The sequence below is a fragment of the Meriones unguiculatus genome, chromosome 2 (assembly GCF_030254825.1).
Source record: "Meriones unguiculatus strain TT.TT164.6M chromosome 2, Bangor_MerUng_6.1, whole genome shotgun sequence".
NCBI lineage: Eukaryota > Metazoa > Chordata > Mammalia > Rodentia > Muridae > Meriones > Meriones unguiculatus.
In genome coordinates, this window is record NC_083350.1 from 16,049,141 (window position 1) to 16,072,436 (window position 23,296).

The 23,296-nt window shown below is 40.9% G+C and overlaps 1 long non-coding RNA gene across 1 annotated transcript; it reads left to right on the top strand.

The window, feature by feature from the left end:
* Positions 1-611: 611 nt before the first annotated feature.
* Positions 612-18,175, top strand: LOC132652095 (uncharacterized). Its single transcript, XR_009589585.1, has 6 exons — positions 612-714; positions 10,512-10,674; positions 12,616-12,737; positions 13,394-13,459; positions 14,621-14,741; positions 18,090-18,175. It is a non-coding gene; the product is annotated as an uncharacterized LOC132652095 (long non-coding RNA).
* Positions 18,176-23,296: the final 5,121 nt, after the last annotated feature.

Sequence of the window (23,296 nt, forward strand, 5' to 3'; positions counted from 1 at the left end):
ATGCAATTTCAAGAAATTGATACTTTCAGAATGAGTATCATGTATGTATGTATGTATGTATGTATGTATGTATGTATGTTTGTTTGTTTTTTTGTTTAGTAGCAGAATCACAGGTCAAAAGAAAATTCTTGCAAATGAAGTCAGACCTTGAGCATGCGGTAAGATATTAATTATTGGAAAATGGGTCATATTTGTTGTGGTGCGACAGTCAAGTATTCACGATGTAGTTGGCAGAAAACATCAGAGTGGAATGGACACTGGGTTAGAGGTCAGCTCGTCTCCCTCCACTATGCAACACCTCCAAGCTACCACAGCATCGCTGACCTTAGAACACAAGGAAGGGTTTTATCATCTGCAGCATTTATTTTCAACTAAATTCTCTGTCTTAAAATAGATTTCTTTATTATAATTCGAGTTTTAAGGATGGTGATTCACCATGTTACACATTTATTTGCATACTTCATTTCACAAATACTAAGTGTCCATGTTACTTCAGTGAATATGATACTTTAGAGATCAGAGGTAGGAACAACAAAGGAATACCTTCCTTCAGGGATCTTTGCTTCAAGAGAGGGAGATGGAGGGCAGTTTTTGTTTTTGTTTTTTTTCCAGGAAGAAACAGTGCCTGAGGGAGAAGTGGTGAAGCTCTAGGAAAGATTTCAGCCCCAAATTTATTCTCTCAAGTTTCTGCTCCTTCAGTCGCCCACTCATTTGGTGTGTATGTGAGTGCACATGTTCATGTCCTTCCGTCTGTGTGGTGTATCTTGAGTTCAGAGACGTCACTGAGTGTTTTTATTCTGGTGCCTCCTACTTTGAGACAGACTTTGTCAATTGCCTGGTTCACACTTAGTCCCCTAGGATAACTGTTCTTGAGACCTGTGGATGTATAAATGTGCCAGTCTCTTCCTCCTCAGTGCTATGATTTCGAGTGTGACTACTACACTCAGTTTTTTTATTTTTTTAACATGGGTTCTTGGAATTGAATGGGAGTCTCTCTGCTGGTAATGTAAACACATTATAGACTGAGTCATCTCTCTAGTCCCCATTTTCCATCTTTCTTGAGGTCACTCTTCCTGCCCCACTAACATCCCTGTCTTGTAGTAAAATGTACATTAAAAAATCTATTGTTCATCCTGCCCTTTCTAGAACCTGAAGCCATGTGCAAACCCACAAGCCTAGTTCCATGCTGGAGGCCATGAACACTCTTTATTTGTTAACCTCATTTGCTCAGCCTAGCTAGGGACCCACGGTTTGGAGGCCATCTTTTCATGGTCCAATTAAAAAGCCCACCTGCAGCTTTGCCTGGCCTAGCTCATGTTGTGTATCTCTTGCACTGGCCAAGTATAAGGAAGGATAGATTATCACATCAGACACACAACGAGAGATAGAAGTCCACATGCCCAGGTCAAACCACAAAAAACAAAAACAACATGAACGGCCAAAATAGTTTGTCTCTATCAAACCCACTAGCCCTATATAAATGTTCTTTAATGAGAATTACCTAGATGAATGCCAGGAAGCAGAACTTAAAAGAAAAATCAGTAATAACCTTTGTGAAAAAAATTCAAGGAATTTGAAGAAGTCATGAACACTTACTTGAACTCCAACAGGAAAACAATAAATTGCTGAGTAATGTCCAAGAAAATAAAAATACATAGTTGGATAAAAGAATGAAGCTATTCAGAATTTTAAAATTGACTTTAATGGAGAGAAACACCAAAGAGAGCACTAGCTGAAATGAAGATGGTAGTATAAAACTCATAATCTCAGTTACAGAAGTTGGGGAAAGCCCTACAAGTGAAACTAATCAAGCAGAAGATATAATACTTTAATGATAAAGTATATAAATGAAATAAGCAAAGGATATACAAAATAAAAGTTCAAGAATGGAACATACAGGAAATGTAGGACACCATCAAAAGAGCAAATCTTCAAATTACAGGCATAGAAGAAGGAGCAGAATCCCAGTTCCATGACATAGACCAGATTTTCAACAAGATCAAAAAGAAAACTTCCTCCAACTAGGGAAAAACATACCCATACAGATACAAGAAGTATAAGGAATACCAAGACAACACATAAAAGAAACATCTCATGGCATATCATAATCAAAACACTAAATATTCAGAACAAAAAATATTGAAAGCTGCAAAAAAATAAGTCACATATAAAGAAAAATCCATCAAAATAGTACCTGACTTCCCAATGGAAACACTGAAAGCCAAAAAAGCCTAGAGTAATACACTCTAAGTTCTGAAAGATTACAACTGTCAACCTATATAACTGTCCCCAGCAGAAGGCGAAAGAAAACTTTCCATGATCCAAGACACACACACACACACACACACACACACACACACACACAAAAGAAAGAAAGAAGGAAAGAAAGAAACATATCTCCTCCTCCTCCAACAACAACAAATCAGCAAATGCTAAACAGAATACTGTAAGCAATACTTTGAACCAGGACACTGTGTCAGAACAAAACGACAGCCTATAGATAGACCAGGAAAGGATCTTCACCAACCCTGCATCTGACAGAAGGCTAATATCCAGTATATATAAAGAACTCAAGAAGTTAAACAGCAACAAATCAAGGAATCCAATTAAAAAATGGGGTGTGGAGCTAAACAGAGAATTCTCAATAGAGGAATATCAAATGGCAGAGAAACACTTACAGAAATGCTCAATGTCCTTAGTTATTAGGGAAATGCAAATCAAAATGACACTGAGATTTCACCTTACACCCATCAGAATGGTTAAGATCCAAAACTCAAGTGACAACACATGCTGGAGTGGATGTGGAGAAGGGGAACCCTCTTCCATTGCTGGTGAGAATGTAAACTTGTACAACCACTCTGGAAATCAATCTGGCACTCTCTCAGACAATTAGGAATAGTGCTTCCTCAAGATCCAGCTATACCACTCCTAGGTGTATATCCAAAAGAAGCTCAAGAATACAATAAGGACATTTGCTCAACCATGTTCTTAGCAGCTTTATTCGTTATAGCCAGAATCTGGAAACAAGCCAGATGTCCCTCAACTGAGGAATGGATACACAAATTGTGGTACATTTTCACAATGGAATACTACTCAGCAATTAAAAACAAGGAAATCATAAAATTTGCAGGCAAATGGTGGGATCTAGAAAAGATCATCCTGACTGAGATATCCCAGAAGCAGAAAGACACACATGGTGTATATTCACTTATAAGTGGATATTAGACATAATATAGGATAATCATACTTAAACCTGTACACCTAAAGAAGCTAAGCAAGAAGGAGGAACCTCAGTAAGATGATCAATCTTCATTCAGAAAGGCAAATGGGATAGACATTGGATGAAGGTGAAAATAAGGAACAAGACAGGAGCCTACCACAGAGGGCCTCTGAAAGGCTCTACCCAGCAGGGTATTAAAGCAGATGCTGAAACTCACAGCCAAACTTTGGGCAGAGTGCAGGGAATCTTATGAAAGAAGGGGGAGATAGAAAGACCTGGAAGGGTCAGGAGCTCCACAAGGAGAGCAACAGAACCAAAAAATCTGGGCAGAGGGGTCTTTTCTGAGACTGTTACACCAACCAAGGACCACTCATGGACATGGCCTAGAACCCCTGCACAGAAGTAGCCAGTGGCAGCTCAATCTTCAAATGGGCTCCCTAATAATGGGAGCAGGGGTTGTCTCTGTCATGAACTCAGTGGCTGGCTCTTTGATCTCCTCCCCCTGAAGGGGGAGCAGCCTGACCAGGCCACAGAAGAAGACAATGACAGACAGTCCTGATGAGACCTAATAGGCTAGAGTCAGATGGAAAGGGAGGAGGTCCCCCACTATCAGTGGACTGGGGAAGGAGCATGGGAGGAGATGATGGAGGGAGGGAGGTGGGATTGGGAGGGAACTAGGGTGGGGCTATATACAGCTGGGATACAAAGTGAATAAACTGTAATAAATAAAAATTATATTTAAAAAATAAAATTCAAATTAAAAAGATATTAAGACATAAAAAACATATCAGCAAATTGAATAGGAGCACATATCAAGGAGATCTTTTACTATAATAATGTTGGCCTTATCCATCAAATGGAGGGTTGTCTCAATACACATAAATCAATAAATACAATAATCATAAATATGAAATTATAGATAAATTACATGGTCATCTCAATAGATGCAGAAAACATCTGTGATGAAATTCAACATGCTTTCATGATAAAAGTTTTAGAGAAGACGGAAATAGAGGGAACATAGCTCAACATATAAAGACTATATATGACAATCCCACGGCCAAGGTTATCCTAAATAGAGAAAAACATAAGATAATCCCATTAAAATCAGGAACAAGACAGATCTGTCTATTCCACTTCAATAGAGTGCTAAAATCACTAGCTTAAGAAATAAGGTATTAAAGGGATACAAGTAAGAAGGAAGTCAATTTATATGTATTTGTAGATGGTGTGATGTTGTGCACTAGAGATCCTGAAATTCTGTCAGAAAACTTCTACAATCAACAAGGTTAGCAACTAACAAGACACAAAAACCTGCAGGGCCCCCAGGGCTCTTTTTTTTTTTTTTTTTTTTTTTTTTTTTTTTTTTTTTGTTGGTCTCAGTACCCCAACCAAGAATAATGCATGGAGAGGACCTAAAACCCTGGCTTAGATGTAGCCCATAGACTCAGTCTCCAAGTGCGTTCCTAATAACGGGAGCAGGGGCTTTCTTTGGCATGAACTCAGTGATAGGCTCTCTGATAACCTCTCCCTGGGGGTGCAGCCTTGCCAGGCCAGAGGAAGACAATGCAGCCAGTCCTGATGAGACCTGATAAGCTAGGGTCAGATAGAAGGGGAAGAAGACCTCACCTATCAGTGGACTAGGGGAGGGGCATAGGGAGAGAGGGGGAAGGGAGGGTGGTATTGGGAAGAGACAAGGGAAGGGGACACAGCCGGATACAAATTGAATAAATTGTAATAAATGATAATAATAAAATAATTTAAAAATAAAATAGTGCCAAAGACAATAAAATATCTTACAATACATATAACTAAGTAAGTAAAAGCCTTATACAGTGAAAACCTCAAATCTGAAGAAAGAGATTAAGAAAGACATTAGACAATGGAAAGATATTTTATGGTCATGGGTTGTTAGAATTAATACTGTGAAAATGACCATCCCACCAAAAGCAATTTACAGATTCAGTATAATCTCAGTCAAAATACATAAAACATTTTTCAAAGAAATAGAAAAAAGTCCTAAATACCTTGAAAGACCTTGGATAGTCATCAGCAAGAAGGGTAATACTGGAAGGCTTGATATTCCAAAATTTAAAATATAGTATAAAGCTATGGTAACAAAAGCAATATGGTACTGGCACAAATACAAACATGTAGACTAGTGGAATAAAACAGAAGACCCAAACATGAGTACTCTAACTACAGCCATAAGATATTTGACAAAGAGGCAAAAAAAAGTGCACTGGAGAAAAGACAGCCTTGTCACCGAATGATGCTGGGGAAAGTGCATGTCCACAGGCAAAAGAATGGAATTAGATTCGTGTCTATCATCCTGTGCAAAAATCAGATTTAGGTGAATCAAAGATCTCAGTTGAAACCTGAAACCACAAACACTGCTTGTCTTAGTCAGTCTTATACTGCTGTGAATAGACAGCATGGCTAAGGCCACTCTTATAAAAGAACACATTTAATTTTGGCCTTATGTACAGTTTCAGAGGATTAGTCCATTATCATCATGGTGGGGAGTGTGGTGGCAGGAAGGCACAGTGCTGGAACAGTAGCTGAGAGCTTGAGAACTTTACATCCTGGTCTGCAGGCAGCAGAAAGAAGAAGAGGAGGAGGAGGAGGAGGAGGAGGAGGAGGAGGAGGAGGAGGAGGAGGAGGAGGAGGAGGAGGAGGAGGAGAGAGAAACTGGACTTGGTGTGGGCTTTTGAAACCTCATCTACCAGTGTCACACTTCCTCCGACAAGGCCATTCTTCCTAATCCTCTAAACAGTGACTCAGCTGGGGAGTAGACGTTCAAATATTTGGGCCTATGTAGGGCATTTTCATTCAACCACCAGACTGCTAGAAGAAACACGTGCTGTACCCTACAAGATAGAGGTGCAGGAAAGGACTTTCTGGATAGGACTCCATTTGCCCTGGAGTTAAGGCCAATCATTGGCAACTGGGACCTCATAAAAATATGCTTCTGAACAGCTAATGGAATCAATCAAGTAAAGGAGAAACCCATAGAATGGGAGAAATATTTACTAGCTATACAAAACCAAAGAATTAATATCCAAAATATATCTAAGAATTCAAAAACCAAAGTATCAAGGAAACAAATGACACAAGTAAGACGGGGGCTAAGAATCTAAACACAAGCCAGGTGTGTTGGTGCAAGCCTGTCATATCAGCACTCAGAGAGGCAGAGGCAGGTGGATCTCTGTGAGTTTGAGGCTAGCCTGTTCTACAAAGCAAGTCCACGACAGTCAAGGCTACACAGAGAAATCCTGTCTCAAAAAAACAAAAGAAAACAGAATGTCCTCTGAAGTACTCCACCCAGCAGAGGATCAAAGCAGATGCTGAGACTCACACCCAAACTTTGGGCAGAGTGCAGGGAATGTTATGAAAGAAGGGGAAGGTGAAAGACCTGGAGGGGACAGGAACTCTACCAGGAGACCAACCAAGCCAACAAATCTGGGGCTGGGCAGGGGGTGGAGTGGGGGTGCAGAGACTGATGCATCAACCGAGGACCATGCGTGGAGAGGACCTAGGCCCCACTGCTTGGATGTAGCCAATAGGCAGCTCAGTCTTCATGTGGGCTTCCTAGTAAGTGGAATAGGAGCTGTCTCTTAAATGGACTCTGTTGTCAGCTCTTTAATCACTTTCCCCTGGTGAGGTGGCCTTGTCAGGTCACAGAGGAAGAGGATCCAGGCAGTTCTGATGAGACTTGATGGTGGGGGAGGAAGGCTCCCCCTTTCTGTGGTCTAGGGGAGGGGGATGGGGGAAAAGGGAGGGAGGGTGAGACTGGACGGAGACAAGGGAGGGGCTACAACTGGGATGCAACATGAATAAATAATAAAAAAACTAAATTTTAAAAAATTTAAAAATTGAGAAGAAAACAAAAACAAAGCAAAAAAAAAAGGATCTAAACAGTTTCCAATAGAAGAAATAAAAATGGTTAAGAAATACTCCCCCCCCCCAACTTTTCAGCATTCTTAGCAGTTAGAGAAATGAAAACGAAAGAAATTTGGATTCCTTCTCACCCCAGTCAGAAGGACTAATGAGCAAAAGAAGTGACAGCAAATGCTGGTGATGTTGTGGAGAGATAAGTATCTTCATTAACTCTTGGGACTGCAAATCGGTGCAGCCACTCTGGAAATCAGTGTGGAAATTACTCAGAAAAGTAAAAGCAAATGTGACCCAGCTATACCACTCCTTGGCATGTGCCCCAAAACTCAGCATCCTACGCCACAGATAGTTGCTTAGCTATGTTCATGACTGCTCTATTTGCAGTAGCAATAGCTAGAAAAATGGAAACCACCTAAATGTCCTTCAGTTGATGAATGAATGGTGAAAATCCACACACAGTGGAATACTCTTTAGCTGGGAAGGAAAATGAAATAATAAGATTTGCTTGTAAATGGATGGACAAATGCCACGGGTTCTCTCATCTAAGGTTTTTATTTCCAGATCCTCAGATCCAAGCACACAATAACAAGGAGTAAACACAGAAGCCAGAAGACCATAAAGTGACCATAGCTTAGGAGGGTATCAGAAGGACATAGGTGATACGAAGTGGGAAACAGAATAATGGGGAATAATATGTACATATACATATGTATATTTATATACACACATATCTTGGAATAATGTTCTTGTATAATGTATACACTTTACCCTTGTTCATTCAAATGCTGATTTCTCACCCCACTATCTGGCTTCAATATGGACATTGCATTGTGATACTTATTCTAAGCATCACCTGTCTCAAGTTTGTGTAAACATGCTACCATTTGCTTTCTGTAATTTCAATAAAACAACCAGTTGATTCTGAGCAATGGAGAGAATAGGGTGGGGCATGCTGGTCCGGAAGGGAGGAGAAGGAAGCGAGTGGGAGGAGTTGGAGAGGAGAGATGGGCAGGAGAGGACTTGGAACCATGAGGAGAGATGAACCAGACCTAAGATATGACTAAAAGGAAGTATAATGTGGGAAATCTGACTGGGATGAAACTTTGCAGGTTTGGAGGTTTAGGATGGAGTAACTGTTGCCCAGCATTGTGCTTTAATTAAATAAATCCTCGTCTCTGTGTGGTGATTTGGGTACACAGCTTGTTTAGGGTTAATCTCTGCTTAACTAAAAGATAAATCAATATTAAACTTCTAATATTCAACAACACCCATATGTGTATGTACATATATGTACATATTTATATAGCTACATATCTATATCTCTAGCTTTACATATTAAGGAATTTAAGCCACTTGTGCTGACAATACTCACCTCAAGAACCATAAACTAACAAAACTCCCAGAACCAGGCATAAAAATATCCTTTCAAATGGTTGTCTCGGGTAGTAGTCCCAGTGACTCCTAAAATAATTTTATAGGTTACTGATGTAGCCCTTGGTTGCTCCCCAGGGGTTGAGGGCAGGCCCCTGTTTTAAAGACAATGAGGACACAAGACTTGGATGAATTAGACTGCATCTGACCTGAAAGCCTCTTCTGTGTGGTCTAGCTTCCATACTACCAGAAAATACTATGCAAAAAGAGAACTATAGGAAAATAATGACTGCTGGGAAAGGAGAATTAGCCTCACCAGGGAGATAGTCTCCTTATTGGTTTTACAATCCAGAATTTTCGGCTTTACCATGCAAACAACAAAACAGACTCTATAGATAGATAGGTAGAGAGAGAGGGTATGTATGGCATACATGGCAAGCCATATACACTGAGACAGCAAAGCAGACTCTTCAGATTGTGTGTATGTGTTTATGCATGTATATAATGTATGTGTGCACACATAAATAACATATGCATGCAAGAATAAGACAGGGAAACTGGCTGTCAGCTTGAGAGTTGGTGGGGCCATGGGAGGAGAAAAGAGAGATAGGACAACGGTGGGGGGGATGATATAATTCCATTTCAATTAGAACCTATTTGCAATCTTTGTTCATTTTTAATTTTTATTTTGAATTCGGTTAAAAATTCTAAGTCGTACACTACCAGCTGGTAGTGTAGGTCCTATCCACACTGTTTTGAAATGGATCTCCTGAAGATTTTTATCTCCCAAAACTGAAGCTCTCTACCCATCAAACAGCTCTCCCCTTCCATTTGCCTTTCCCTGGCACACCCCACTCTGAGTGTACTGATCACCTCGCTGAAGCAGAATCATACAACATTTGTCTGTTTGGACTGGCTTATTTCACATAGTGTTATATTTTCAAAGTCTATCCACATTGTTGGCCGTGTCAGGATTTCCTTACTAAGGCTGAAGAAATTCCATGTGTGTCCCATTATTTATGTATTTACTTACCACCAGAGATTTTTTTTTCCCCATGTTTTAGCTGTGGAAATAATGCTGCTATGGTCATGGACATCAAATGTCTCTTTAATATCCTGATATCAGTTTCCTTGGGCATATCCTTAGAACTAGGCTTGCTGGATCATATGGTGACTCTACTTTTAATTTTTGAGCAGTGTGTGTGTATTTTGTCCTTGCTTTCTGTTCTTCCTTCATCCATTCCATCTTTGACTGGTGGCTAAGGTGAGGCCTCTCAGACACATATGCATTTCTTATTTTTCTTTCTCTCTTAGGAGGATTGTGTCAGACCTGTGATGCACTTTGTTTTGTGCTGACCTATTCAGACTTAGCTTAGTCCCTCAAGAAATTTCTCTGATTAAGGCACATACACAGTGTCTTTTTCTGGTTCTCAGGCCACTGAATAACAAGTTATGGTATATAAATGAATGCAAGATTGCCAGACATAGTCTGACAATACATTAACTGAAATAAAAGCCGCTTCTCTAAAACTAAATGTAGAAAAAGAACCAGAGGCACAGAGTGGCCATGCCATCACTCCATGCCCAGAAGCTCCCACTGGTAACTTACTTAATTTGTTCTTCTTTTCCTCAAACTCCAGCATCCAAGATAATGACAAAATAAAGAAGGCATTTCTTATTTAAATCTACTGTCTTTCTGCGCCATTTCATTACCAGTCTCAAAACATGCTCCTTTCTACTTTTCTTCATGGCAAATGTGTAGAGTTTCAGTTATAGTATAATCCTTTCCAACTTTGGGATTCAATAATTTTATACTTTGGAACAAATAGGCCTTTTGAGACCCAACTTAAGAACTTAATCACAGTGATAAGTTTTGCTTTCCTCTACAGGGAAATCTTCCTTAAGGCTTGAAATGTAACCAACAGACACACAAGGAATATTTAGTATTCTATAAGTTAGATCATCCAGATTATAGTTTATTTTTGGTACTGGATTGTTTTACATATGCATGTCTTTGCCACAGGGTCCATTACAGTACCTTCTACACAGAACAGAGAAGTCTGTGGACACTAGCTGAACGACAGAAAGGGTGGCTCAGCATCATCTTGGCCAGGAATTAATTGTGTGAAGAGAAATAGGATCAAGGATATCATTTCTTCCCAGGAGGACAGCTTTGCCAAAGGCCTGTAAGTGGAAGGGAACAGTGCCCCATGTAAACTGGAGGATGCTGAGAGCAGATGAGTAAGAGGACAGAGTGGTCGGGCGTGCACTGGAGAGAGGCGAAGCCATCGAAATAATCTGAATCAGAAGAGGATCATGAACGGATTTTGCTTCTTCTCATGACTTTGGCTGCCACAGAGTAAGAAGATTTGCAGGCCCATCATTTAGGTAGTGTTTGCCTAATCAGAGAATGATGCTGAACTACATTGAGACGTGGCAGTGGAGATTCAGAGAGATGAATGGAGAAGAACCTCACTGATTAGTATTGGAAGGGCTTCATGCTTTGGAAACAAAGGAGAGGGTATCCGTGCAATTGTTCCCCAAGTTTCTGGTTTATATGCTTTGTCAGTTGGTTAGTCATAGACATAGGAAGCCTTGGGGGGTGTGCATGTCTGAAAATAATTATTGCTAAGTGCTTTTAAAAGAGCTAAACAAAGAGAGTATAGGCAGTGAAGGTCTGAGTGTGATGCTGCAGCAGTAATTGGGGTAATAATACAGGTTTGTGATCCAAGCTGTGATGATATCTAAGCATTGACTGTAGAGTGGAGAGAGACTGGACCCTGGGAGTTCTGAGCAGTAAGTCTGAGGAGAGGCTTGTTTTCTGTCTTTGGGGCAAAGTACAGAACATCCTGGAGAAACGCTTTAATCTAAAGAGGTGAGTTTGGTAGAAAAGATGTTAAGTTGTGACCAGTTTCTTAGACAGCACCTTTGAGTTGAGAGGGATTGCAGTGTCCCACAAGCTACCACGGGATGGAGGTCCTTTTGTGCTCTTCTGCTTTAAGACCTAATGAAATCTTTCACAGAGATGCTTACGAAATCTGTGAGACTAGTTTAGAAGACTATAGTTTTCTCGGCAGTTTTTTTTTTTTTTTAAATATTGAAGAATTTGTTTCCATACAGAAACTCTTAGATGGCCTCCTGGCATCAGCACAGACCATCTGACAGTGAGCCAGAGGATAATCATGACATATTGAAAGCCTTGACCAAACACATGTTGCCTTTATGCAAAGTCTATGGTGCGTTAGCCAACTTTGCATTACAGCAACCAACACCTGAGACAAGGGCTTCATCCTCTCCCAACAGCTGTGCGGGAGACCAAGCCTTTAAACACATGCGCCTTGGGGAGATGCTAATCCAAACTATAGTGTATTGCATGGACATGATTGCCTCCATTTATGAATTGAATGGTACTTTTGGACAGGTTAAGTAATTTAGGTACTGCCACTTAGGAAGTAAGTGACAAACTGGAGAGTTGGATTCCTGGCTCACAAACATTTCCCATTTGTTATTACACAACTTCTCTTTAGTGTTGAAAATAAAGTTTCCTAAAATGTGGAAGAGGCTGCATTCTAAAACAAAGGACCTAATCCACCTTCTCAAGGCCACTTTGGGATGGAGAGGAGTAGACTTTGGAAACTTCATAGAACATAAAAGTTAGTTAGAAGTTGGCCTTCTTTATCTAGAAAATTAAGTTAACTAGAACATTCCATTCCTGGATTTTCTTGTAAATCTTTATACTGCTCTACAGGGGCAGGGAAAGAAGTGAGAAGGTTTCTCTGGGAAAGAAGGGGAACAATGCAAAGCCTGAGGCTCCCTCAGGTTTTAATGACTTTGAATTCAACCAAACTCTTCCACAGAACAATTGCGGTGTCTCTTGTGGTTTGGAAGATTGTCTTGGTTATCTTGGGCTGATCAGATCCCTGGGTCCCCTGATGCCCTTCCATCAGTGGTTACTTGTTTTATTGTTTTACTTTATATTTGGACTGAAGAAATTTTAAGGTATTTATGACCTCATTCGTTGAATAGCTATCTTCTTAGAAGGTAGTGAAAGAAGGAAAAATCCAAACATTTCTGAGCCAATTCTTCAACTGCACACGTTTGATAGTACTTTGCTTATTTTTAAACAGGGCTCTGCAAGGGAAAAAGAGGATAAACACCCAGAGACACAAACAGTGGAGAGTCACTGACCTTGTGTGCCATCAGAGCTGAAGATGCTCCAAGACATGCTCCATCTGGCAGAGGAAGGAGGGTACCTGGTGTTCTGCCAGATCATATGTGCAGCCTTGGGGAGTGAAGGGCCTGCTCGATATCACTGCCCTTGGAGATGCCGGCCACCATTATTGTCAGATTGTTCTGAGCCAGGCTCTAATCTACATGCATTTAAGTCTGTTTTTCCTCTTTGGACTGGATGGGGGCTCGGCAAATTCTCTGGGCCCCGATTTTGCTTAGGTTTATATTGTTGCAACTGGCCCTGCTGTACCAATCAGCAGTGCAGGTATAACCTCTCCTCTCCTAGGCTAGAACTGCCTATTATACTTAAATTCCCAGAAGCATGCGGCTCAAAGGGCTGCTTCTGGCCACTGGAATGAATAAATGAACACATTCCCTTTCTTTTCCCTAGTGGATGCTTCTGAGCTATATTTTTTCAAGTACCAGCCATCTGTTTTGGGGCAACTTAGCTGTGTCTTTCCCTGTGTCCCCATGTCCCTTCCCTATATCAGTCCTTGCGTCTCGCACCTGCCCCTTGCCATCACACTTCAAATGAAGTTTTGGTGGTCCAGCCTTTGCCACAGGGTCTTTTTTTGGTTGTGGGACAGTGGTAGCGAATGAAGACAAGTGTTATTTATTGAGGTGGGGACACCTGGGACTTAAACCAAGCACCTTCCTTATCTGCTGCTACTGCAGGCCTCGCTGGAGACTCCTCATTGCCGGCTTCCCAACAAGGAGACTCACAGTGGCTTTCTTGTAGAGGTGAGTGGGCAGTGTTGGCCATGTGGAAGAGGGTAAGAAGGGGGGGTATGAATGGGCATCTTCAAGGAAAAGACAGCCTGTGGTACAGCTGTGGGCCCAAGCAAGAGCCCAGGGGATGTGGCCAGTGTGTGTGAGGCCAGCTTTATGGACAGTGACAGTGGCCCAAGGTCCTATGCTGTGTTTGATGCATTTATGTCCTAATATTAAAGTTCTTAGTGATGTCTGAATTAGAAAAAAATATCATTTTGTAGCTTGCCTTGCAAGCCATGAAGCTGGTGGCGAGAACAGCCTTTACTAACAGCCTACTTTCCCCATACGACCCTGGTGGATTCCACTGGTGGGATCTTACTAGGGCTGAGAAGCCAAAGGGGTTCAAGAAGAAAATGCCAATTCCTCATGTTCGGGGTGGGAAAATATGCTACTAACTCCTGTGGCTGACTCCTGTCAGTCTTTAAAGAGCCAGATGCATCAATTGGGGCAGACAAAGACTGCTAAGCCAAAATTCAAGGTGGAAATCACATATCTGGTGGGACAGGAGAAAGTGTCACCAACTCAGCAAAGCCAGCCGGGTATAAGGTCTGAGTGGAACTCTAAATGTTTTGAAGACTTACATGAGTTTCAGAGTTTCATTGCTTTTAAATGTTTCGTTTACAACCAGCTAACTTAAGTTCTGTTCCCCAATATTCTTTTAATGTGAACTTTGCTCATCTCTTATATAATTGGCAAACTCGTGAGTCAGGGTTGACCAGAGGAGGCAATGATCCTACTTGTTCATCCTCCCCGCTCCCCCCCTTTTTTTTCACCCAATGAGGAGTGACCTTGGAGCTCAGACATGCTAGGGCAGCACTCCTGCAGTGAGGCACCTCCTCAGTCCTAAATAATGTGACTTGTAGCACACACCAGTGGCTCGCTGAGCAGGATTCACATCCCAAGCCCGGGTTGATGTTTTCTTCTCTTCTTCTCTTTTACAACAGCAAATGTGCTGTGAGCTCTAAACTGTTTGAAAGCTTCATGTATTTTTTCTGAGTAATTTGGGGCAACACCTGCTATTTAGAGGCAAGAGCGTTTCAGTGTGAGTTACCAGGTCTGGCACCTTGCATGTTGACGGTGGCTTGTCTAACAACATTGCTGTGACCTTCTCCGCACACCTTGCAATTACAGATTTGTTCCAACTGAGCAAGAGATTCCCTAAGTTGGAAGAGTTCCCGGAGAGCCTCTGCAAAATTCCTGTAGAAGCTCTAGCAGGACTCTCCCCAGATGAATCTGCTTTCATTTAGCCTACGTGAGTATCGCCTTGGCGGAGTCCACTCTGGGATTACACCAGATACCGCTTAGGGGGTGAGATCTCAGATGTGTACGAGTGTGCTTGTAGACGTGTGCACATGGGGAAACATTTTGTGTTGTTTAGACTGACAATCTAGTTGGCTATCGTTCTTATTATGTGCGTGCATTCTCTTTGTTCACCATGGTTACCTCTGGTGGCAATAATTTAATGCCAGGCATGTGGATTAACAGGGCTTTACCTAGAATAGGACGGCGGGACACTTTTGATAGATGCATCTTCCAGTTTAAGCGTGAAAATTTATAGACTTCCTTATCCAGTATCTAAGTAGGATTTATAGGTTATGTGAGTTTCAAATAAAAGCTAAACCAAAATAGCAAATTGGAAATTGTTCCGAGTTTTCAAGTTCTTATCTTCAAGTTCAAAATTATGCAAGTAATCCACTTTTCTGGTTACATTGGTAGAGACATAAATTAGTAAAGGAATAAATCTAGTGATTTATTCTTGACTAGATCCTACTTCAATAGTCATTTTTAATTTTTTAAAATTTTATGTAAAGAAGTATTTTGTCTGCATATGTATCTGTGCACCACACACATGGCAGGTGTCCCCAGAGCCCAGAAAAGGACAGAAGATCCCCTGAAACTGGACTTACAATTGTGAGCCACCATGTGGGTTCTTAGACTTGAACTCGGGTTCTCTGAAAGAGCCACAGGTGCTCTTAACCTCTGAGCAATCTCCGGAGCCCCAAGAGTCATGTTTTGATATATGGCTACATTTTCCTCATATGTGATTATAGCTCAGATTCTGTTTTTTTATCTTGTCTTCAACACCTGCCAATCTATTAACACATTTTCTTGTTGATTAGTGTAAAGCTTTTCTTAGAATAGAATCATTATGCTCATCTTAGTCTCAAGTCCGTGCAGCAATTTGTGCTTTATTGCATCTGTGCACACGGGCCCCAACTTACCATGGTCTGAGTGAGACTTTTCCTATATGATGGTGTAAAGGTAACACGGAATTTTGATTTTGTTGTTAACCTGGGCTTGTGATAAACAGTGTGAGTCTTTCCTGGGAAGGCCAGCAGGAGCAGTGAACTGCAGACCCCACACAGTCATGAGATAAATGGCTGCTACCTCTTAGGGCACAGTGTTTTTCAGGCATGCTCTTTGTAGGTGAGGTCCAAAAGCATTTTTGACATAATATTTTGCATTATCCAGGAACGTCTGTAGTCTAACCAGTTAAAAAGGAAACTGCTTCTTACCTCTTTCTTTTTTTGGAAGGCTTGGTCCTGGTCCCCTGTAAATCCATGGTGTTGTGAAATGCTGTTCTCAGAGCCTAACAGCTATTACCATCTTCACCATTAGCTGTTGTGACTACACCAAGATACAGTGAATTTTTATTTGATTTTGCTACAAATCTTATACCAGCCTAGAACTTGTAATCCTCCTGCTGCAGACTTTCATGCACTAAGATTAGAGACAGAAACCATCACACTTGGCCTGTCTAACTTTTTTGTTTTGTTTTGTTTGAGACAGGGTTTCTCTTGTGTAACTCTGGCTGGCCTGGACTCTGGCTTTGTAGACAAGGCTGGCCTCAACTCACAGAGATCCACCTGCCTCAGCCACCCAAGTGCTGGGATTAAAGGCATGTACTACCACACCTGGCTAAGTTTCTAATGGTGTTAGCCTACTTTCTTCCCCCTTTTTTCTCTTTCTGAGGCTTGATGGACATACATACTGTATAATTGGTTAAAGCATGGTCAGATCCTTTTAAATCATTTTCTCTCTGTTATTAAAATTGGGAAATGTCTATTATTTTTGTTTTCATGTTCACTATTTTTTTTCTTTATCATCACTTCACTCTACTGATGAGTTAATCCACGAATTTTATTGGAAAACTTCCAGTTATTATATACTTTTGTTCTAAATTTTCCATTTGGTTATTTAGTTCTATCATTTTTCAGTTTGTTTTCAGTTTAAGTATTTTCTAAATTTTCCTTGAAGCATCTTTAATTGCTTTAGCAACCCCCGTTAGAGTCTAGAGTTCTTTCATCTAGTCGATGTCATCATCGCTTTCATGTGATGATTTCCTAAAGTTGCAAGTTTTGAGAGATTTACATTTTAAAACAGCAGACATGTGTTTTCTTACTATTCTGGAGACTGGAATCTGATCTCAAGTTGCTCGCAGGACCACGCTCCCTCTCACATCTCCGTGAGGGAATCTTCTTCCATCCTTTCAGTTTTTCACATCACCATTCCTCATCTCTGTGATGTAGTACTTTGAGAAACAGCTAAGGGAGAGAGGAATGTTCACTGAAATGCAGAGTAACTTCTTGGTAGCAGGACCAGACCAAGAGGTAGAGAGCCTGGACTGGAGCCAGAGGTAGATGTTACCTGTCTGTCTTGATCCACTTCTGTTGGACTACCTCTCACAGGATACGCCTCCCAAACAGTACCACCATCTGGGGACCAAACACATGAGTGTTTGGGGAACCTTTTATGTTCACTGTGACACCAGTCACTTTTCGGCTTTTGGATGCATACATCCAATCTCTTCTCTGTCTTCAGGGGAACTTCCTTCTGTTCGTGTGCTCTCTCCTGCCTCACAGAGTGAGCTACTGGGTGAGGAACGGTCTTGTCTGAAGATCTTAATTCTACCCACGCAGGTCTACTTTCTAAATAAGCTGACCTAGGCATTAGGATGTGGAGAATTTGTTTCTGGAGGTACCTACTCATCCCACAAAAGCATATGGTAATTCTCTTTCTTCATCCAAGTGGGGCTCCTCCTAGCTCTTGGTTTGATGAGTTATTTAAATAAGTTCACATATTTTAGATATTGTGTTGCTGTGGTGTGTTTGGGGTTTGGTCCTTATTGTGGTGATGTGAGAGGCAGTAAACAAGAGTATTGCTGTAAACAACAACAACAACAAGCCAGCATGTCCTTTCCTTCTGCCTTGACTTCCAGTTTCATTATGTAATCTCTCTGTCTCACAAAACTCTTCCATGATGCTCTCTGCTATGACTTGAGGTATCCATAAGGCCTGTACAGAAGCAGATTCCTATTTAGACTTTCAGTTCAAAGCTATGAGTCAAATAAAACTCTTTCTTCATAAAGTTCCCATCCCTATGCATTTTGTTGTAGTAACAGAAAAATGTACTGATGCATCTGTTAATAAAATATGAATATAATAAAAACATTTGCTTCTGATCTTTTTTATATGGGGAAAAAAAACCCAGTCCTTTATTATTGCCTCATTTTAAGAAATGTATTCAGAGGATAAAACTCATTATGATGGCACTGATGGTCCTCCAGTCACCGTATACAATTTATCTATGTTTACAACAGGTCCTGGTTACTGCTAAGTAAGGAAGAAGCTGTTCAGGATCCCCACTAAGCCTGTGCTGTTTTGTTCCATCTCAGACCTTCATGGCTTCTGGTGACACTGAGGTACAACTCATTTCAGCTGGGACCAATCTTCTCTGAAGTGATTACTGTGGAGAGCTTGGCTTCCTTTGGGCTGGGGTGGAAGTCCAGGCCCCCTGCTGAGTCAGTGCTGACAAAGGGAGGTCTCTGTCCTTTCTGTGGCAACTGACACAAGTGCTCATTACCCTGCGAGGCTGCCCATTCCCTGAGCCTTTGGTGGGAGAGCACGTTTTGGCTAATGCTTTCCATCTGTGCTTGATGGAGTTTCCGGGGTTCTGGCTTCTTTACCAATCACTCCAGGATCATCTATGAAACAAATAGAAAGACCAAAGAACTTAGATCCTGGGGTCCTTAGCCAGCCTGCTTGCTCCTCCATCTTTCAGATATTACAGTGATTTGTGTGTGTGTGTGTGTTTAGAACACAATGTCCGGTGTTTTTTCAACTGGAAAAAGAAGGAAATTGGGGTCTTTTCACAAAATATTTACTGCTGGGAAGTCCAGTGTTATTATTATTTAAGATTTTGTATCATGGTGTGTCTCATAAAATTATATAAACATTCACACTTTAAAGTGTGTTTATCTTTTTAAAATTTATTTTTATCCATTTTGTGCAGGTTTGCATGTATTGTGTGTGTGTGTTTGTGTGTGTTTTGCATGCGTGTGTGCTCACAGTTGTGTGTGTCCCACTGTGTGAGTGTGAAGGTCAGAGGACTGTTGGAAGCTGGTTTGGTTTCTATGGACTAAGCTCAGACGACCAGGCTGATGCAGCAAGCGCCTTCCCGGCGCTCTCACAAGTCCTAAACATCCATGGCTGCTCAGTGACTCCACAGTTCATCTTGTACTAGGACTTCCGTGTGCATTTGTCACTGCATGGCTTCTAGGCTCTAGTTTCTGCGCTCACCTGCATAGTACTGAATCGGAATTTCCGCAAGCATCTCAGTTCATAAATTCATATTTAAATTTATAAATGGAAATGTATAAGCCTTTTAATAAATTTCTAAATTAAATAGATGCCAAATTTTGAGATCTGTTCTTTATTCATTCTATTTTTTAACATAAGTCATCAGGCAAGCATTCATATATATATATTTACATAATTAGACAGTTGTATTATAAGCATTTATTAAATTATTCTTTTTTCTTCGCTAATCTAAAATGCCACCATGATAAAATATTAAATTTATATATAAATATAAATATTTGGGTCTCTTTCCAGATGTTCCATTCTGCCTCATTGATCTGTCTGACCATTCTGGCGCCAGTAACTTATTCTTTTAAATAGCTGTAACTCTAGTCTGTGAAGGCTGCTGGATGTTGCGCCGCACAAGTCTCTAAAAGCCTCATAAGAAGCCATTTTATAGGAGCCAGATGACTCATGCGTGAAGACGCTTTGTAAACTGCAGAGTTCTCTGGCCTTCAACCCACCCCTGACACCAGCACTTCCTAGAGCGCTGATCTCATCCTGTCCCTTCCTGACTCCAGGGCCTTTCTCATCAGAGGAGGTGCATTATCCTGGGCAGCATGGCACTTCTGCCACATCCTGCTCTCTGCCTTCCTTTTCTAAATGTTTTTGTTCTTCAATAAAATCTATACAATTGAAAAAGTATATTTTTCTCATTTTTCTCAGTTCTTGGGGAAATTTCTACAATGCATTTTGATTGTATTCACCTCCCACTCCTCCCAGATATATCTGTCTTTTTTAACCACCTACCAAGTACAGTTTGTGCTGGCAGAATGCTTTTTGTTGTGTAGCCTTCACTGGAGGGTGATCAACCCCCCCCCCCCAGGTGCTACATTAGTAAAGAAAAGTGGCTCTTCTTCCCCTGACAGCTATCAATTGCCAGTAGCTTCTTAGGTAGGGACGGAACTTTGGGACCACTTCTCCTTTCCATGAAGAAAAATTTATCTGGTCTGAGCCTGTGCAGGTCTTGTGCATGCTGTGGCAATTGTCATGGATTCATATGTGTGACTGCCCAACTGTGTCCAGGAAATACTGCTTCATTGCAACCATCTATAATCTGTAATCTCTTACAATCTTTCTACCTCTTTCTCTGTAGTTATCCCTGAGTCTTAGGAGGAGATATCTTATTTAGGGGTGATACTTCCCAGTCTTTTATTCTCTAGGCCTTGACCAGTTGTGATTTCCTGTGCTAATCACCATCTCCTGCAAACAAATGTTCCTCTTATGAGGCTTGAATGATGCGCTAATCTATGATATAAGGGTAAGTCATTAGGATTTGGCTTAATACTATAAAGATCGAGCAGAATAACAGTAGTAGGGTCTCTTTTATGGCCTTTGGCCTGTCTAATCACAGGTTGTTTGTCCTGAGAACAGTGACAGTTATAGGTTTCAACTTGTGAACAAGACCTCAAGCCCAACCAGAAAGTGGTTGGTTAGTTTTCATGGTATGTTGTACCAATAGGCATGTCTTGCCAGTCAGGCCATTGATAGAGTTTACTAATTAAATCTTTTAATCAGATTTTCCGTCTACCTGTTTCATAGACTTGCTTGTTTGTTTTCTCTTTTGTTTTTGTTTTTGAAGTCCATTCCTTAAAATTATGTCTTGTCGTTAAAGGTTAAGTTCCCAGGAGGATTTTTGTCAGAAATTTCCAGGTTTCCTGGCCCCTCCTTTTACATAAAGCACTCACTTTGAGGGTAGCATTCACTGACCAATGACAGTTCTTGCTTGAGACAATTGCTCCAGTTGTGCTTTCTGGGGTATATATTACCCCTGTCAGTGGGTTGTACTATTGTTATACACAGCCTACCATACTTTCTCTAGCAAGGTAGGAGGCACCCAGTAGATATGTACTCGATACATGTCCAACAGCTATGTAGAGAAAGAATGTGCTGGTTAGTTTTTATTGCCCAACTGGGCCTAACCTAGAATCACTTGAGAAGAGTGTCTTAATGAGGAATTACCTAGATCAGGGTGGTCTGTGACCTATTACCTTGATTGTTAATTGATGTAGGAAGATCCAGCATATGGAGGGCAGCATACTCCCCAAGAGTCTTATGTAGTGTAAGATAACAGAAAGCTAGCTGAAGGCAAGCAAGCAAGCAAGCAAGCAAGCAAGCAAACATTTATTTTCTTTGCTCTTGTTTAGGGATGTGATATGACTAATTTCTTGAGTTCCTTGTTTGACTGCCCCCACCCCAAACAATGAACTGTAACTCGGATTTGTAATCCAGATGAATCGTTTACACCTTGTGGTGGTTTGACTAGGTATGGCCCACATAGACTCATGTGTTTGAATACTTGGTCCATAAAAAGTGACACTATTAGGAGGTGTGGCCTTGTTGGAGTAGGTGTGACCTTCCTTGTTGGAGGAAGTGCATAACTGTATTGGCAGGCTTTGAGTTCATACATACATACATACATATATATATATATGTATACATACATATATATATCTATATATATCTTGAACTATATGTATACATGCTCACTCTATGCCCATTGTGGACACAGTCTCCTTCTGCTACCTTCAAATCAAGGTGTTGAACTTTCAGCTCCTTCTTCAGCACCATGTCTGCCTGGATGCTGCTGCCATGCTTCACACTATGATAGAACTTCTGACACTGTAAGCCAGTCCCTATTAAATGTTTTCCTTTATAAGAGTTGCTATGGTTATGATGTCACTTCACAGCAATACAACCCACACTAAGACACTCTGTATGTTGCCTTTTGTTAGAATATTTGTCACACTGACAGAAATGAAACTAGAAGCAAAGGGTAGTGTTAGAGTTCAATGGAAGTCCATTGTTTTGTGTTGCCCAAACTGAAGCAGAGGATGGTTACTTTATTTCTTCTAGTCTCTAGTTGAGTTAATGGAAGTTACAGGTAAACCCGGTGTTCTGAGTGAAATGTTTTACATTAATCAGCTGCAGATATTGATCTCATGGGTTATGATGGTAGTGTGCAGATATATGGGGGGGGTCTCGAAACTTCTGGAGAATAATATCTCAGTGGCACAGGATAATTTCTATCACACAGAACAAGCTGTGCTTTAGGGATGTGGTACTTGTCTGCTCTGCTCATGTTCTCTTCTGAGGGAATTTACCCACCGACAGCCCTTGTTGCCTCAGCTGTCAGGTTTCTGTTACTGGAGCCAATTCCTTGTGGCACAGCTGCTTGGATGATTGAAGGTTGTCTAGTGATAAGGGAGGACAATCAGTTTCTAGTTCTGGTGTGTTGGAATTAAGAAGCACAGATGATCGTTGCCAATGGGTATAGAGCATGGATTCCTAGGAGCAAGTGTTGGAGGTTCTGAGATTGTTGAAATGCCGAAGTCCTAGAGAGAGGAACAAAAGGAGCCTGAGGGAAAGCAAGAATGATGGTGAGAGGTGAAGTGATCTGTCCCAGGGTCTACACTGATTTCTTAGATACTCTGTTCAAACTTTTAAGCTAACATTTCCCCTCTCATATAGGTCTCTTCTATTCCTGTCCTTGACTCATCATGAGATCGTTTGAGCTTAAGCATAAACCTGGCGTCTGTTGGCTAGCCTTGAGGAAACCTGGCATCTCTTCTTTCAACCAAATTAGCCTGGATAAAATAGGTAGTAGTGCAGGAATGCCCATCAGCTGTTTTCTGTCTGGAGAATGTATATTTAATTAGGGGATGAGTCACAAAAGTCAGAATAGCTGACAAACTTTAAAGAGATTCCACCCGCAATCTGATTCAAAGCTTTTAATTCTTCTCAAGGACTTCAAACATGCAGAAAAGTAGAGATCAGTAGAATGAACACCGATCGATCTGTTTTCTGGATATAATAATCATTAACATTTTCTTATTTGCTTCACTGTTTTGAACACATAAATTGAAATTCCTGTACTTTCTCTTAATGTATCACTTTGAATCTCTAGACTATGAATGTCAATGCACTGTCATATGCTCCATGCATTGACATTATTATCCTAGTATCGGCCAAAACCTATCCCCTAAAAAATCTTTTCGTAAGTGTTTCTTCTTTCTTTTTTAAAAAGCTAGGATACAAACCAATATTACACTGTTTTGGATTGTTAATGCTATGTTCTTAGAACTCTCTCTCTTTTTTTTTTTTTCTTTATTTGGCCTATTTATTTTACCAGCATGACCTCCAGGTCCATCCATGTTGCTACAAATGA